Source organism: Hevea brasiliensis, chromosome 14 (assembly GCF_030052815.1).
Source record: "Hevea brasiliensis isolate MT/VB/25A 57/8 chromosome 14, ASM3005281v1, whole genome shotgun sequence".
In the NCBI taxonomy this organism is placed as follows: Eukaryota; Viridiplantae; Streptophyta; class Magnoliopsida; order Malpighiales; family Euphorbiaceae; genus Hevea; species Hevea brasiliensis.
In genome coordinates, this window is record NC_079506.1 from 21,022,386 (window position 1) to 21,029,676 (window position 7,291).

General features: G+C 39.5%; 1 long non-coding RNA gene across 1 annotated transcript; it reads left to right on the top strand.

Annotated features, from left to right (window-relative positions):
• Positions 1-6,858: 6,858 nt before the first annotated feature.
• LOC131172637 (uncharacterized) lies at positions 6,859-7,291 on the top strand. Its single transcript, XR_009143209.1, has 2 exons — positions 6,859-6,899; positions 7,071-7,291. It is a non-coding gene; the product is annotated as an uncharacterized LOC131172637 (long non-coding RNA).

The window sequence follows — 7,291 nt, forward strand, 5'->3', positions numbered from 1 at the left end:
TCAGGTTAACTCGCTTTTCCTTCGCAGTGTTTATCAATAATTGTGTAATTTTATTTACTCCTAGAATTTCCGCATGTGTTAGCAGAATTATTTGAATTTGGTCCGTAATATTATATTCATGTTGGACCAGAAACTTAATATTTTAAGTCTGTTTGATGGATTGGATGAGGAGCCGAGCTCCCATTTATTATTATATTGATGAGTATGTGGAGGGTGAGCCGAGCTCCCAATGGATTGTTTATTGTGTTTACAGTGTCGGTGAGTCGAAAACTCCCGTTAGAAAGTCCATTTTATGGCCGGACTGTCCGCTTGTTTTCTTGAAATTGGGCCCAAATGGGCCTTAGAGTTGGGTTAATGAATAGTTAAGGCTTACTACGGGCCTCGGGGCTTTAGGTCGCCTGTGTCCTAGTGCGGTCCGCCCATAGGTTGGGTCGTGACAAATGTGGTATCGAGCTTAAGCTCCAGATTCATAGGGAAAAATTATCTAAGTGTTGGGAAGAGTCTACTAGAGTCACATGGAGTATAGGATTCTGCTTGCCTTTTCCTGTAATTCTTTGTTTCTAGATTCTACATTATACCTCGGAAATATAAGATTACCTCGCTTAGTGTCTTGATTTTCGTGGAGTACAGAAATGTGAAATAGAGTTAGTAGACATGTGAGATCTATCATGAGAATACGTACTCCAAGAAATGTTATATTTTTGTCAAGATGGATTTAAATGGTGTGCCCATTTCGTAAGATACGAGTACATAAAAGTGAGTCTTAAAAGTACAGTTGCCTAGATAAGGATGAGGATACCACTCTTGGTCATCGGTAGATGACTCGATCGAATAAGTTTGTGATAATAGAAGATTCAGAGAGATAAGAAATTAGGAGACCTAGTCCATCAGACGTATCGTAGTAACTATACAATGTTCTCGATGTCCGCTCTGTAGTCGCAGATTAGATCAGACATGAGATTATTGTGTAGAGTCGCGCATCCCCGTGGTGCTCCATAATGAGGGTGTTTGAGATGGCTTCGCTTTGGTACGATTATGCGAGCAGAGTTCTATATTTGCAGAGTTGGGAACTCCTGGCTAAGAGTCTAGAGTTAGAATATTGAAAGGTCACAGTTGGGTGATAACTAGAGTCAGTGACTCAGTTACCCCAGCATGAGCTAGAGTTACATCAAGAGTTGCCATCAGACCAGAGGTTTCTGACTAGTTGCAAAGTAAAGGTGACACTTATAGAGTGAGAATAGTATACCTTGTGTGTATCAGTATGGAATAAAGTACAACTCTACTACCTAGAGAAGGTCGAAACTATGAATTGATGATTTATAGAGCTATGATATGATAATAGAGTCATTAAATTGACATGGTTCGGCAAGGTGGTAGATGTAGTACCTTTGTTGCACAAGTTAGGATATAGTCCTATCTTTCGTAATGGATCGAAGGTTATTACTGATAATGATGACTTATGGAATAGTGTCCCAGATGGGACTGTAGAGTGTGGTAGAGAGTAGTTGCCTCTGGTATCCTGGAGAGGATACAAGTTCCATTATAGGAATCATATATAATCAGATCACGATGGATGTAAATCCTTTGAATTGGATGACGGGTTTGGGTGCCGAAATCTTAAGTTTTGGAATTGAGTAAACATGGAAAAAAATAATAATAATAATAATAAAAATAATAATAAATAAAATTATCGCAGAATCGGTTCGAGGTAGTAAGGGTATTATGTAAGCTAAAGGATAAGAATAGAGATCATACAATAAAAGTATGATCAGTAATTTGCTGAGTTCCTTTCTAATTTCAAATTATTCAAAACAATAGTATAATCTAATTATAATAGTGTTAAGAGTAATAAATTAGCGAAGATAAATCACAGAAGGCCAATGGATAAAGAAAGTGCAGAATGAAAGTTTGGGCAATTGATTGCAGATGCAATATAATCTAAATGCTAGTGAAAGTACTAGCTAGAGTGGTCAAAGGACCAAATCTGAGTAGCACAGACATATGATAACGCGATAGAGACTCTGAAAGATATAGTTAGCAAGTACAGCTATTATGTTAGGAAGAAGAATGGAACCAGGGATAGAATAGTCAAGTTCTATTTTGGGTAAGACAAAGGAAATAAATGAAAGGACAACCTAAAGAGCGCATAATAAAAGGAACAAAGTTAAGATATAGGATAGGCTAAGTGTTATTCTTGGCAAGGAGAGTGACAAGGATGGAAAACCCAAAATGGGACCACATTAGTGAGAAAAGTGATGGAGGTATGGAATACAATAATAATGAGTAAATGTTAGAAGGTGTGCGATGGTATTGCGGACTACCTAAATAGGTAGAGAAAAAGAAGTTAGTAAGCAATAAGTTGAATAAAAGTCACTCTAAGGGATCAAATAGGTATGATGAGAGGAAAAGAATGATAGATAATGACACATAGGTTTTAGGTTAGACTTTTGAGATAGTGAGAAGGTAGTTAGAGGTTCGTTATGAATGTCAGGCAAACATTTTTAGTGTGATCAACAGAATCACTTTGTAGTGAAGCAATAACGATAGGACAATAGTAGGGGTAGAACGAAAAGTGACAAGTCTGGATGGTTATAAATCACTAGAAAGTTCAAGGATCAAATTAATGACCCTAGATAAGGGTGGAATTAGTGTTGGAAGAATTTATTAGTGAGAGAAATCTTTCAGGAATCAACAAAAGTTAAGGGCACAATAAAAACGATGATAGATATGAATCATAGGTCGAGTATAAGTAAAGTTAATAAATTATAAAATATTATGTCAAGAAGGAAAATGGTACGGTAAAGGGTTCATGCAGATGATACCTTATAGGTAGAGCATAATTGTGCTAGGAGATGATGAAATTTGGAGAGAAAGACCAAGAAACTTAGGTGAAACGTTATAATATGACAATCGGGTGTAGTTGAATATAAGAGGATATTTTCTTTCTTTTCAAGTTTAGCTTGTGCTTTTGGTTCTAGAAGGTTATATAAGGAATGTAAACGAGTCAAGGAGACCTAGTTATTGAGAGTTTAGTAGGCACAAATTCATACATAATTTCCTGATATGAGAATGACAGTAAGTGCATACCTAGTATTAAGTATGAAAGGACGAACAGAGTAATGACAGGAGTTAAATTGAGTTAGCTACTAAGGCTTGCAACTGTTTTAAACTATGAGCTGGAGGAAGTACTATTTATGGTTGAGATTCAATAGATGAAATTGTTGCTGATGGGTAATTTGAGGTTGAAGTTTAGAAAGCTATGGGCAGTATATATGATTATATTAAGGAGAATGAACACGTGAAGTATCTTGTTTGGAATTAAGGCATGACACATATTTCCTACAGCCGTGTTAGTTCAGATGGAACTTATAGTTTATGGGGCTCATATTCATCCAGGATAAGCAATTTCCTACTAAGGCTGATAGGGAATGATAATGTTCTGATAGTTAAGTTGGAAAAAAGGGGATACAAGAAAAAAAAAAAATTTCTATGGGTAATTATAAGTGTTACATAAGGTGAAGAATGTGCTGGTAGGAGTAAATCATAGGGTTAGAATTCTTGAAGTAATGAAACTAGTATTCAAGATAAGACTAAGAAATAAAAAGAAAGTTAAAGTTGATGATGGGATAGACATCTTTGAAGGAAAAGGTGTAAGGATGAGATAGGACTAAAATTAAGGAATAAGTACAGCAGGTTGAAATGATACCAACAATACCAAAAATAGGAAAAGGGAAGTGGATAAGATGCAAAGGACAGGAAGAGAGCTCGATAGAGTCAGTTATAATGATGAGGATAAGGAGTGTCTAACCACTGCCTCGTGTTAACACTACCTATGAGCGGTGAAGGATACACTGTATCGTGGACGCCTCGAGTTGGCCTAGGGTGTGTTTTGATGCGGAATGGAAAAGTAGTGGCTTATGCTTCAAGGCAGCTGAAGAGGCATGAGCAGAACTATCCCACCCATGATTTGGAAATGGCGGCTGTAGTCTTTGCACTAAAAATCTGGAGACACTACCTGTATGGTGAAGTGTGCGAGATATACACCGACCATAAGAGTTTGAAGTACATCTTCCAACAGAGGGATTTAAACTTGAGACAGAGGAGATGGATGGAGCTTCTGGAAGACTATGATTGCCCCATCCAGTACCACAGGAAGGCCAATGTAGTAGCAGATGCTTTAAGCAGAAAATTTTCTGGCAGTTTGGCGCACATTTCAGCAGAGAAGAGACTGTTGATTCAGGAGGTACATGAGTTGATGGATCAAGGTTTAATTCTAGATCTTTCAGATGAGGGGGTATTGTTGGCTCACTTTTCAGTGAGGCCAGACTTGAGGGACAGAGTTAGAGTTTCCCAGCACAGAGACCAACAATTGATGAAGATTATAGAAAGAGTACAGCAAGGTGAAGGTGGTGAGTTCGGATTTGCCAATGATGGCGCCCTAGTGCAAGGTTCTAGGATATGTGTGCCCGATGTGGACAACCTCAGGAATGAAATCATGCGAGAGGCACACTATACACTGTACAGTGTCCACCCAGGTTCCACCAAGATGTACCATGATGTGAAAGATAGCTATTGGTGGAATGGCATGAAGAGAGACATAGCAGACTTTGTGTCCAAGTGCTTGACTTGTCAGAAGGTGAAGTTTGAACACTAGAGACCGTCAGGGAAGCTGCAAGAGCTCCCTATCCCAGAATAGAAGTGGGAAATGATCACTATGGATTTTGTGACTGGGTTGCCTCGTACCACGCGAGGATATGATTCGATATGGGTAATTGTAGACCGCTTGACCAAATCAGCTCACTTCTTACCTGTAAAGACTACATACTCTGTGGCACAGTATGCCCGGCTCTACATTCAAGAAATAGTCAGATTGCATGGAGTTCCGGCTTCCATAATATCTGACAGAGGGCCCCAGTTCACTTCTCGGTTTTGGAGAAAGTTGCAGGAGGCACTTGGCACACAGTTGAACTTTAGTACGGCTTTCCACCCTCGCAGCATCGGACGATCGAAGGACAATCCAAACACTGGAAGACATGCTTCGCATGAGTGTTTTGGATTTTGGAGGTCAATCGGATGATCAACTAGCTTTGGTGGAGTTTGCCTACAACAACAGTTATCACTCCAGCATAGGAATGGCACCCTATGAGGCACCATATGGAAGAAAGTGTAGGTCTCCTCTGTGTTGGACAGAAATGGGGGAAGCGAAGGTGCATGATGTAAACCTAGTGCAGTACACTTCAGAGATAGTTCCTTTAATCAGGGAACGATCAAAACTTTCGTGAGGCGTAAGAGTTATGCGCACAGACGGAGGGATGTGGAGTTTGCAGTGGGCGACTATGTATTCCTGAAGGTTTCTCCAATGAAGGGAGTCATGAGATTTGGAAAGAAGGGCAAGTTGGCACCTCGGTATATTGGACCTTTTGAGGTTACTGATAGAGTTGGAGCAGTTGCCTACCGGTTGGAGCTACCACCCAACCTCTCTCACGTTCATCCCGTGTTTCACATCTCCATGCTCAGGAAATACATTCCCGATCCTTCTCATGTACTGCAGCCGGATGTGATAGAGCTAAAAGAGAACTTGACATTTGAGGAGCCATAGTGGACTACCAAGTGAGACAGCTGAGATCAAAATAGATCCCTATGGTTAAGGTTTTGTGGAGGAGTCAGTCAGTGGAAGAGTGCACCTGGGAGTCAGAACGGGACATGCGTAGCAAGTACCCTTATCTGTTCAATGTATAATCATGTGCTTTATTCTGCCTTGTGTAAAATTCGAGGACGAATTTTTACGTAAGAGGAAGAATGTAACACCACTGATTTTTATATATTATTATTGGGCTTCGTGTAGGTATCCTCAATTCGCGGAAATTCGACAGTTGTCCGGATCTGTGAATTTCCTACGCGATGCACTACGGGAAAAGTCTCTGAATTGGATCGAGGTTTTGGCTACCCCACCATTGTCAGGCATTCCGAGAGCGTTCCCGAAGTCGGAATCGGCAAAGGTAAACCCGAACCTTGCTTTTTCGTAATTTTCTAGTGCTTAAATAGGATTAAAAATCCATAAAATATTCGTGGTAGCTTAGAAAATTATGATTCTTTTTGCAATAGCTTAGTAATATTTCTAAGGACCGCGGGGCAGAGTTTTATAATTTTTAGAGCTTATTTGAGCAGTTTTTGCAAAAATGATCAATTATAAGGACTAAATTGAAATTTTACATATTGTGATGAATGATTGATTTGATGGGCCCAGGAGGGGCTGTGTGATGTGATTGAGTTGTGGATATATGGATTGTGGATATAGAAGTGTGTTTTGAGCCCTTTTGCAGGTTGGGTAGGTCCTAGGTATAGGGGAGACTATGCCGGATTTTCGGCACGACTTAGGACGTATTGGGTCTTTTCTTGATTTGTATTGAGTCATTTGTATTAAATAATTGTAATATAATTGTCAGGTGAGCCGATGCCTTCTTCCTTCGCCCACCACATGATGATTGCCACAAGTCTGTGAGTAAAATATTAATTTTAATTGTAATTTCGATATTATTATATGTCAGCATGCCCATGCATCACTTATATGCATATAATTATGTTAAACTCTAGGCACGATTTATGTTGCATTGATAACTGTTAAAGTGCCATGAATGTTGTTGCGGTAATTTGGAGCAGTGTGCGTGCGTTGGCGTGCGTGTGATGTGGTGTGGACTATGGATAGGACGGGTAGTCACGGCTTGAGTTCTTCGCTGGGACCCGATCCTTCGAGGGGTAGTCACGGCTTGAGTTCTTCGCTGGGACCCTCGATTTGGTTATTAAGTGGAAGTCCGAGCTGAGTTCTTCACGCACCAAAGTTGGATTTAAGAGAGTCAGATAGGGGATCAGCTCCCATATATTATGATTGATGTTACAGGGTGCGTGAGTGCTCCAAATTTACCTTTTTGATGTTATGATGTGAAAGTGTTGTTGCTGTTGCATTTCACTCCACAGGTTGCATTAGTACTAGATAGTTATAGAGATTATAGTTAAAATTGATATTTTACTCTCTGAGTCGAACGCTCACTCCTGTTCAAAAATTTTTACAGGCCACAGGAGGATATTTTGTTCTGGGTTAACCTGCTTTTCTCCTTCGCAGGTGTTTATCAATAATTGTGTAATTTTATTTACTCCTAGAATTTCCGCATGTGTTAGCAGTAATTATTTGAATTTGGTCTGTAATATTATATTCATGTTGGACCTGTAAACTTAATATTTTAAGTCTGTTTTGATGGATTGGATGAGGGAGCTGAGCTCCCATTTATTATTA